General features: G+C 33.8%; 1 protein-coding gene across 1 annotated transcript in view; it reads left to right on the top strand.

Moving 5' to 3' along the window:
* Window positions 1-11,556, top strand: part of LOC107618162 (probably inactive leucine-rich repeat receptor-like protein kinase At5g48380) — an 18,788-nt gene that overhangs the window by 3,988 nt on the left and 3,244 nt on the right. The window lies entirely within an intron of this gene.

The raw sequence follows: 11,556 nt of genomic DNA, 5'->3' as shown, positions 1-11,556 counted from the left end.
ATTAAAACACTCATCTAATTGAATTAATATAAATATTTAATGAAAATAAAAGGTGGATTTTTTGGCTTGAAGGATAATACAATCGAATATTCTTGAATATTTTAAAGTTGTGAGTATATATTCTTTCTATATTAATATATGCATGTATGTTACCTCATTTTTTTCATAAATGGAAAATAACATTTACCCGTTAAATTTGTTAGTTGCTCAACCGATTCATCTTATTTATTGTGATTGAGATTGATATATAATAATAAAAAAAAATTTCCTCCATTAACTTTAATAAAGAAATCCATGACGTAAAATAAAATAAAATAAAGTCAGTATCTACTTTTTTTCTCAATATTTTTTATATGGGCTGGGCTACACATACAAGCTTACAAGCTTACAAGTTGGCCCAGCCCAAATAGAAACCACGCGCATAAAGAGAGATAACATGGCGCGTCGAAATCACGCGCTCAACACTACAACCGTTACGTATGGGAAACTCTTCCACTTTTTCCACTTCTTCCACTTCTCAAAACGCTTCGAAAACAAGGAAACCATTTCATTTTCGAGCGAAAATCAAAGTTCAAAATATACAAATCGTTCTTCGAAACCTCCATCAAAACACCATCAAACTCTCTGTGAAGAATCTGAAGAGAAAACAAAGCAACAATACTCAACGTAAGTTCATTAAGATTCCTGTATATTTTACTTTTCTTCTACGTCGTTCTTCTAGGGTTTACTGGGCTATTATTCTTGCTTCTTTATTACAATGTTCTAAGTTCTACGTCGTTCTTCTAAGTTCTACGTCGTTCTACGTTCTTGTTCTAAGTTCTCCTGCTATTGTTGTTGATTTTTGGGGGTTTATTCCGTAGATTGGGGGGTGTATACTGCTTGAACTTGTAATGTGGCTTGATATTGAAGCATGTTTGACTGATATCTGACTGATATATATGGATGTATCTGAATAATATCTATGGGTGTATCTCACTGTTATCAATGGGTGTATCTGATTCTTACATATGGGTGTATCTTACTGTTATCAATGGGTGTATCTGACTCATATATGCGTGTATCTTACTGATATCTCAATTAATTTGATATTGAAGCATGTTTGAGTGATACCTGACTGATATATATAGATTTATCTGAATCATATCTATGGGTGTATCTCACTGTTATCAATGAGTGTATCTGAATCATATCTATGGGTGTATCTTATTGTTAGTAATGGGTGTATCTGACTCATATATATGGGTGTATCTTACTGATGTCTTTGGGTGTATTTTTCGTTTCAGAGAAAATGGCAGCAAGAAACCAAACAAAAGACCTTAAGTGTGCCACACATCTTCTGAGTGATAAGTTCAGAAACATGACTGAGGAGAAGAAGGCAATTGTGAGGGATCTCGGATTCGGTGGGTTGATGCACATCCCACCACTAAGGCTGGATCACCAACTCTTAAGGGAACTGGCAAACAACTTCAAACTTGGGGAGAACAGACTGAAGACAGGATATGGTTCTTTCCAAATAACACCAAAAACAATAGGTGATGCGCTTGGCATCAATGCAACAGGTAACTAGCTCAAAATTATAGGTGTATATTAAGTTGATGCTTGGGTGTATTTAAGGTTGATGCTTGGGTGTATTTAAACCGACTTTGATACTTTGTTATTTTTCTTTTTGTAGGAAATTTGTTTCCTGAGAAAGTTGAGTATAAGCAACTTTCTGATGATGACAAAATAATTTATAGAAGATTCCAGGGTAAGACCCTCAAAAGTCTTACCGATGAAATGATGGAAATCGGCATTGGCAACGAAGAGGAACGCCTGATGTTCAAGAGGATATTCATCCTCTACATACAGATGGCGTTCCTTTTGCCAACGACGATAAACAAAATATCACCCGTGCACCTGGCCCCAATTTTTAAGATGGACGGCATATCGGAGAGAAACTGGGGGGGCATGTTTTGACCTTCATGATCAAGGGCATCACAGACTACCAGGAGAAGAAGAAGAAGACAATTGATGGCTGCCTCTTTGCCCTGATGATAATATACTTTCATCTTTCAGAAAATAAGGGAGGATTCACCTCTTAAAGAAGATCAATACTTTGACGGGTACAGTACCTCGTAAGCTATATATATGAAATATCAAGTGACGAACTAGATGAATGGCTAAGGAAAAATGTTGATAAATCTGCTGCAGAGGGGTATGTCTTGCTGGGCTGTGTATTTCAGATTTTGATGTGTTTTGTTTGCTAATAATTGTTTCTTGTTTCGCAGGGAGAACCGAGCTGACCTGCGATCGACAGAAGGTCGCTATGTGTCGTCTGAAATGTAAGAAGCTTTATTATTTAATAAAACCTTGTTATCATGATTTGGGTGTATTTTGTGGAACCATTTGGGTGTATTTTGTGGATCAAGTTGGGTGTATGTTGTTTAATAAGTTGGGATATTAAGTTTGTTGTGTTGGGTGTATATTGTCCATTCGGTTGGTTGTATCTTGTGCATTCATTTGGGTGTATTTTATACCTGTATCTTATTTTGTCTGAATAACATGAGATCTGTTTTAGAATACCGGCTGTGAACTTGAGAAGTGATGGTCCTTCCTCTCAAGGGCGCACAGAACAGAGTAGTGTAAACCAGCCGTCACAGAGCATGTAATTTCTCTTTCAAATAACCGTTACTTTTGTTCTTCTATTACCCTTCTACTTCTAATTATGTATATATTTTTTTTAGAAAAAAAAGCCCTTTATTATTTTATTCAAGAAAAAAAGGCAGGAAAAAAAAAGCAAAAACTGCAAGTATGTAAGTTCTCAAAAAAACAAAGCATGTCTTCTTTTTGAATTGTTCGGGTGTATTTCTTGAATTTCTTTGGGTGTATTTTAGGTTGAGTCCGTCTTATTCGAATATGATGGTTGTGAGGGAACAGACACCGTCGGAAGCGCTTGCAATGTGAGTTTTTCAATAATATTTCAACCTTATAACCTTATTATTTTCAAAGGCGTTGTTAACCTTTCATTTTTCTTCTTGTTTAGAGTCTCGATTCAGGTTTTTGTGCCGGCATCCCAAACAACCACTGAAACAGATTTTGAACCAACCCCTATGCTACAGATTGAAGGGACTACAGAAACGCAAGAAATAGTATTGGGTGTATATTTGTTTAGAGTTTGGGTGTATATTTGCTAACAGTTTGGGTGTATATTGTTCCTGATTAGTTTTTTTTACGCCGTGATTAATTTTTTGTAACTGTGCAGCACTCCTGAAACCCCCAAACAACTTCAAGAGACCACACCCACGCTTCCCCCAGCTCCAACTAAAATGTAAGTTCATCAGACTAAAATCAATCTTTGCTTATCATCCGTATATTCTTATTCTTATTCTTATTCTTATACATGATGACGCAGTCATCCAAACGCAGAAGACGCTGCTGCCCTGTTGATGATGGCACGGACAGCATCCTATGTTCCTAAAACAGATCCAGGGGTGCCATCATTCAGCCTTAGATTGACTGATTCAAGCCAGGAGGGGGCGTCAACGCAGGAGACAGAAAGGGCAAAATCTCCTGAATCTGCAAATTTGATAGAACAATTGGATGATTTGGTCCAAAAAATAGCAAGCAGTGCGGCAAAGGGAAAAAACAAAAGTCCACAAATTCAGAGGGAGACTGGGGGAGAAAGTTCTGCAAAGTTTCAAACTCTAGTTTAGTATTTCATTTCTTGTTTCGCAATTCTTGCAGTGCATGGCACTTTCGGATCACCCAAAGGGGGAATTCGTATCACCGAAAATGAAAAAGGAATTCAGGGTGGAAGCCTACCCGAATTTCATTCCCTTCATAGATAGAAAAAAATTAACTTAGCATCCATATATAAGTTTTCGTTTGCTAAATTTGTTAGTACGCTTATTTACTTATATGCCAAATAAAATAACACACTGTTGAAATGTGGCAATCCTTCAGATTTTTACTCCTGTTTGCCACTCGGGGCATTGGTGGTTATGGCTAATAAATACAACAAAGCGGAAATGTCATATACTTGACCCGCTACACAAAAAAGCTCCAAGCGATGAGAGAAAGGACATTAATAAATTCACTGTAAGTTGCCTCTGTCTTCTTTATTTTAATATTTAGGTCTATTTCGTTAGTTGTGTTGGGTGTATATTGTCCATTCAGTTGGGTGTATCTTGTGCATTTATTCGGGTATATTACTGATTTGTTTTGCTATTTAAGGGATATGTATTTTCAAGATTGATAACATATGCCGGCGGGGAACCTCTGCAGAAAGGGGAGAACGAGAAGAAAATTAAATCATCATATGTTAAAATATCAGGCCAAAAAACAAGGTATAAATTTGTGAGTCTGAACATTAAACTTTCGTAAATGAGATTTGTAATTTATTTTCTTCGTTTTCAGCTATGACTGCGCTATCTATGTTATGAAGTAGATGGAGTTAATTGAGCCGGAAAACATCAAAAAGGGGAAGTATGAATGGGATAATTGGCCACAGGTAACTGTCTTTAGAACTATATAACTCTGTATTACTTTACTGAATTAATATTGTTGTTTAAATACTTTTTAATTGTAGGAGGAGGTGGACCACTATAGAGTGGAGTATGCTTCCCGGATACTATTCAGTGAGATGAATAAAGAAAGAGATCGGGCAATTATGGAGAGTAGTGCTATAAGGCTGTCGAAGCCATCCTCTGTATTATTGAGTCCGTTTTGTCAGATTAATTCTGCTGATATAGAAACTGCGTAATCCAACTGCTGGGTAGTTTGTAAATTGAACAAATGATGTAAATATTTACCATTTATCAACAACTTCTATTCCATGTATATTTTTTCCCATAGTTAAACTATCTGTGCTGGTAAACTGTCTGTGATGTATTCAAAAGCTGTATTACAGGTGGTAAAATATGAAGGAAAAAATCAAGGCATATATAAACGCAAATTATAAACTGTTACACCCAACGCAGGTCTAATAATACACCCAAGATTGCATAAAATATACACCCAAACTGTCTGTGCTGTATTCAAAATGTATGAATTACATGTACTAAAATATGAAGAAAAACATCAAATCAAATATACACCCATAACCTGCGAATTTTTACAGCTTTTGTTCAATATGAATCTATATATGTGTCTATATGTAAATTGTCAATGAACAAAAATACACCCAAAAGAACAGTGCTTTTACACCCATATTCTATAAAACTATACACCCAAAGAGTTATCCCTTGCTGCTGGTACCCTGAACTGATAATTCATAACGTGTCCTTGATATTGGCTGGAATTTGAATGCGCCGCTGATGCAGCATCAAACAGGTTTATCTGAATATAACACTCACACATTAGCTAACCTATTAACGAGAAAAATAAACTCAATCGCCACAAATTTAAAGAACATTACTTTTACCTCGCTTAAAACTTTCGTCTTCTTCTTCTTTGTGGCATTTGTGATCTATTTCTCCAGCTTTGAACCTAGCCTCTTTTTTGGACGTCCTCTTGTTCGAATCCTTGGCGGGCTTTGAAGCTCGTTAACGGATTCCAAGTTGGCTTCTTCGTGGGATAAAGAAGATGTCCCCTTCCTTTTGGCTTTTAAGGCTTCTATCTCGGCCATGACGTTATCGTACGCACAGTGCAGAATTGCAGTCAGCTCCTCCGATTCGGAGGCAAATTCGCAAATATTTTGCGAACGAAAAACCAATTGGTCGAACCTCTTGCTTCTTGGCTCCATTAGTGACTCGTCGTGGCTGCTCTTGATGTGTATGTGTCGCCTCTTTACCTTCTTGCTCCATCGTTCCAGTATGTATCTAGGGGACACTTGGCTTACTTGTTCGAAGCTTAACACGCTTAGTGCGTGACGGCACATTATCCCTCTCGACTCGAATAATAAGCATTGACATTTTACCTCGACTGCAACTGAGTCGTAAGTAACCACGAACTTGTTGAATATTGAGCTGGAAACTTGTTCTCCGACTTCGTATACTGAATAGCCTAGAGCGGAATTCTTTAATCTGGTGATGCAATTCGCCTTTCCTCTGAATTGCGCTTGGACTTCCCTAAACTTTGCGTGAGTGTACGCCTCTTGAAACTGAGCTTCAATGGAGGATTTGGTTGCACACGGTATGACCGTATGAAAATCTGCAGCATCTGATTCTCTCTCTGCTTGCTCCCTGCTTCCGAGGCAATTATCATATTGTTTGACGAACTGAATAAGCGAGCTGTTCCGGGTGATATACTTGTTAAAAAATGAATGCATGCTCTCGCTCCTTTGTGTGCTTCTCATCCCTGCCCAGAAGTGGTGATCCAGATAGATAGGAACCCATATGTGATGGTCTTCGTACAGATCTGCATATTACACCCAAACACAGACTGTAAATACACCCGAGAGAACATGCAATATACACCTCTGCTGCAGATTTTAAAAAGACATTACCTGAAAGCCACTTGTTGTCCGCAAGACCAAAATTCAGCAGAAAACCATTCCAATTCCTATCGAATGAGTCTTTGTTATGAGAGTTCCAAACAACTTGGCTCATTTCTTGTTCGATATCGGCATGTCCCTTGTACCCATTTAATTTGCTTGGAATCTTCCTCATGATGTGCCAAATACACCAACGGTGAATTGTTGTTGGCATACAGGCCTCTAAAGCCCTTTTCATTGATGCGCACTGATCGGTGAGAAACCCTTTCGGAGCGTTTCCTCCCATGCAACGAAGCCATCATTGAAATAACCATTTGAATGATTCAATTTCTTCGTTCTTCATCAAAGAGCATCCGAGAAGTGTTGACTGACCGTGGTGATTCACCCCGACAAAAGAACCACAGACCAAGTTATACCTGAAACAAATTACCATGGTCCAGAATGCAAAATCATTAGTTACACCTTAACAAATGCTTCGCATACACCCAATGAAACAGCCAATATACACCTCTGATGCGGGGTCGTAAAAATAAATTAATTTAGCATCATAAACAGGGACAGTTTGTTACCTGTTTGTATTGTAGGTGGTGTCGAATGAAATGACGTCTCCAAAATACTCAAAGGCGGCTCTGCTTCTTGCATCGGCCCAAAAAGCCAGCTTAATCGATTGATCCTCTTCGAGTTGGAGCTCAAAAAAGAAATTCGGATTCTTCTCTTTCATTCTTAACAAATATTTCCCGAATTCCTTTGCATCTTCTTGTTCGGAAACATTCCGCACTTCCCTCGTAATGTAATTCTTCACGTCCTTTTCGATAAAATTTAACTCGCGATGTCCCCCGGTAGCCGCAACAAATGATTGGTATGTTTTGCTTGGTCTGATACCGGCCTCCTCGTTATTCTCTATTGTACGACGAATGGACATGCTTAGTTCCCTGTGCTGTTTGAGCATCTCTGCTTTGCTTGGACAGTAGGGGTGTGAATGATCGAGCACAACCTTTGAAATGATCCAAGCACCGACATCCTTTAATGTGTGTATATAAATTCTTGCAGGACAGTTTAGACCGGCTGTAGGATTGGTCTTCTCGGTCGGAGATATTTTAGATTTCCATTTTCCCTCTCTGCTACATGTCATCAGTTGATTCTTAATCTCGTTTCCCTTCCTATTTATGCACCGAACTCTTGTAGAGAAACCTGCAGCCTTGGCGTAGTTTCTGTAAAATTTTCCAGCATCTTCAAGGGTGGTAAAGGTCATTCCAACCTTCGGAACAAGCTCGTCATCAACAACCGAGAGAGGCTGCACAATACACCGTGTCAGAAACTGTGAATACACCCATAGATATTATTCAAATACACCCAATCATGCCTAATATGATACAGCCGAACCGCAACAACTCAACTACACAATGACCTTTAAAGCCATAAACTGTAAATACACAGGCTGCAGAATACACCATGTCAAAAACTAAAAATACACCCAATCATGTCTGATATAATACACCTGAACAACAACAACTCAATTAAAATAACAAAACCAATAGTGTAGATACACCCACACTTCTAGCAAAAATATACCCAAAAAAAGACCTGATCTACACCCGAGCGTCTGCTATAAATTCCAGGTAATTAATCACAACTAATACATTGAATCGACAGATTCATGTTAACGTGTTAGTTTCACAGTCAATGTTCAGCAATTTTTCAACTACACAATGCTATACAAATTACTGAAAGAAAATTCATTATGTAAATCAAACCTCAGAAACTTCGTTAGATTCAAATTCATAATCCACTTCGCCTGGATTCAGCTGAGAATCTGAGGTGAAATGATCCATTATCTTCAAAACGAGTTCAAACTTTGATTTCAGAAAACAAAAAATCAAAATAGAAAACGAAGCTCGAGTTGCAGAGAGAGAAAAAAGTAACGTAAACGAAGAACATACCAGTGAGAAGGGGAGAGGAAAAGAACGATGGAGAAGAACGAGGGAACACGCGCGAGAAGAAGAACAACCAAATCTCAAAATAACGAAAACGAAGAAGGAAACAAATATTTTAAATTTGGTAGTTAGATATACGCGGGATCTTATATAGCGCGTGTAATCAACGTATGTGGAGCAGCGCGTATTTTCGTTTTATTGTTTAATGAGCTTGTAAAGCATACAAGCCCTAATGGCTTGTATGCAGAGCTTTTCCCTTTTTATATTTACCATAAATATTAAATGTAAAAAATTCTTCATGAATTTATTTTTTCTCCAAAATAAAAGTACTATTCTCTCTTCTAAATTTATTTTAGAAAAATTAAAATTCCATGATGAATATAGGTGGCAAGTTAAAAAAAATAAGCAAGTTCATGGAATCAAATCATATTTCTATAACATATATAAGAATGTATATTTTTATTGTATAAAAATTAAATTTCTCCACTTCATGATGGGCGTGACATACTTCTTAGCGTGTTTCTTAATTTATTTTTTATAACTCATTGAATACAATTTATTGCAGTAAATTAATTATATCAACTAATTGATTTGATTATGTATTTAAATATTACATGATTTATTATAATTTATATCAATCAAATAATTGTAATTTATTATACCAATTATTTTAATTCATTAATTTATAAGGTACACAATAACACAGATGATTTGTTACTTATACTGATTAAATACAATAAATACATATTAATTTAGTTAAAAAAAAATCATTGTCTCCTATATTTTCCTATTTATTTTTTTTAATTCATTAAATCTAATCAATTATAATAAATTAATTATATCAACTAATTAATTCAATCAATTATTTTTTAATTTATTTTTTTAATTCAATTATAATAAATTAATTATATCAACTAATTAATTCAATCAATTATTTTTTAATTTATTTTTTAAATTCAATAAATCAAATAAAATTAATTATACTAATTATTTGTATTGACTAATTGATTTGATTCATTTTTAAAAATATTTTTATTTAATTTATTTTATTTATTTAAATATAACTAATTAGTTATTTAATTTTATTAGGATAAATATCAAATTCTATTTCTAATATAAAAAAACAAAATTTTATTCATTCTATTTTTATTTTACCACTATAAAAGACCATATATACTAGAAGAAAATATCATTCATTTACCAATTACTCTTTCATTGGTAGCTTTTACAATAATTCTTTTTCTTCCTATGAGGCGTCGTCACAAGAAGGCAACTATCATGGACACAAATCAGCACACACTCTTCAACTCCCGTGCTCATTATTCAGAGCAATATATGATATGTTATCCATTAAGCATTTATCCATTAAGCATTTATAAAACGTCAATGATATTTTCTTTTAAATTAATTTATAAATTTTTTTAGATTTGTGTCTTCTGAAAAGTAAAAAAAAAAATTATAATAGAGTAAAACTTACCTGAAACCAAATAACATAGTGTAACACACATCTTTAATCAATATTAAAAAAATTAGCCTAATTATGTACATAAAATTCTAAAAAATACAGTTATATCTTTTTTAATTAAGTTAGCTTTAAAATACCAATAATATTTTTTCATGTGCTGTTTTTAATCTATTTTTATATGTTATTTTTAATTCAATGTACTAATAGGAGTTAAAATTAATTTATATTTAATAATTTTATATTAAAATTAATTTACTATAATCTTGTTTTATACTTCTTTTAGTATATTTTTTTATATTATATAATATTTTTTCTAGTATCTTATTGTACAATGTGTAATTCGAATCAACATCATTCGAATTACATAGGAGTAATTCGAACCAACTCAATTCGAATTATGTTGAGCTCACGTTTCATAGTAATTCGAATTGCTTCAATTTGAATTATGCTTAGTTCAGGTTTCATAGTAATTCGAATTGCCTCGATTCGAATTATGTATATTTCAGAGTTGCATGTAATTCGAAGTAGCTCAATTCGAATTACATTCAATCCAAGTTCGAAACGGTTTGATTCGAACTACATATATTTGTGCATTGGTTGATTGGTGAATCAGATTTTATTTTGCCTTATTCACATAATTTCTTTCTCCCCATGGCTTATTTTTTTTTTTTACCCAAAAAATTACTTTGTATATCATATTGTAGGATAGTGTGGTCATTTGTTATTCTTTAACGGCAAATATTGTCAAATAAAATAGTGTAAGAAATTAGAAAGAAATGTATTTACCAGTTCAGGAAATACTAATTTATTTTTTCAATAGAACTCTGTTGGTCCCTATAATTTTGCGAAAATTTCAATTAGGTCCTATACTTTTTTTTCTTTTAATTGGATCCTGCACCAATTTTTTTTCAATTGAGTCCCTATACCTTTTTTTATTTAAGTCCCTGTACCAATTTTTTTTTAGTTGGGTCCCTATACAATTAAGCCAATTACTACCAAGAGAGACCTAATAGAAAAAAAAAATTGATGCAAGGACCCAATTAAAAGGAAAAAAGTATATGGACCTAATTGAAAATTTTGCGAAACTATAAGGACCAACAGAGTAATTAAACCTAGAATAAATTATATATTGAATAACAAAAGTTGTTATTGGTTTCTCTTCACACTAACTAATACTCAAGGATGGTATTTGGGTACACCATGTTACCAAAAAATATTAATTAATCTAATAAATTTGGTAATGACATAAGTTTGAAAATTTAAAAATCATATTATAAAATATGAAGTTTTAATTAAGAACAATGTTGATCATATTGTTTTGACTTCAAGAATGAATACGATACCAACAAATAAAATTATCTCAGATAAATTTAAACAGAGACAAAAGTCCATAAGTATTGCTATTAATAATGAGAAATTAATCTATTTTAAAGACAAATACATTTTTTTTCTACGAATTTTCTAACTCGGCAGGCTAAAAACTAATCCACTACATATTGATGCTTTATTTATTAAGGGTCTGCCACAAACTAATGAATTGCTAGTTTGCTACACAGATTAAGCAAAATTTGAACTCTAAATACTTATTTAAGCAGACAAATAAAATGACTATTTGACCAATACAAATTAGTTAAGACAAATACTAATTATTTTTAATATTTTTAAATTATAAAATATTTATAATAATAATTACTATATATATATTTTATTTAATTTTTTAATAAAAAATTATATAATTTTATATA

This window comes from Arachis ipaensis, chromosome B09 (assembly GCF_000816755.2).
Source record: "Arachis ipaensis cultivar K30076 chromosome B09, Araip1.1, whole genome shotgun sequence".
In the NCBI taxonomy this organism is placed as follows: domain Eukaryota; kingdom Viridiplantae; phylum Streptophyta; class Magnoliopsida; order Fabales; family Fabaceae; genus Arachis; species Arachis ipaensis.
This window is presented reverse-complemented; position numbering and strand designations above follow the sequence as displayed.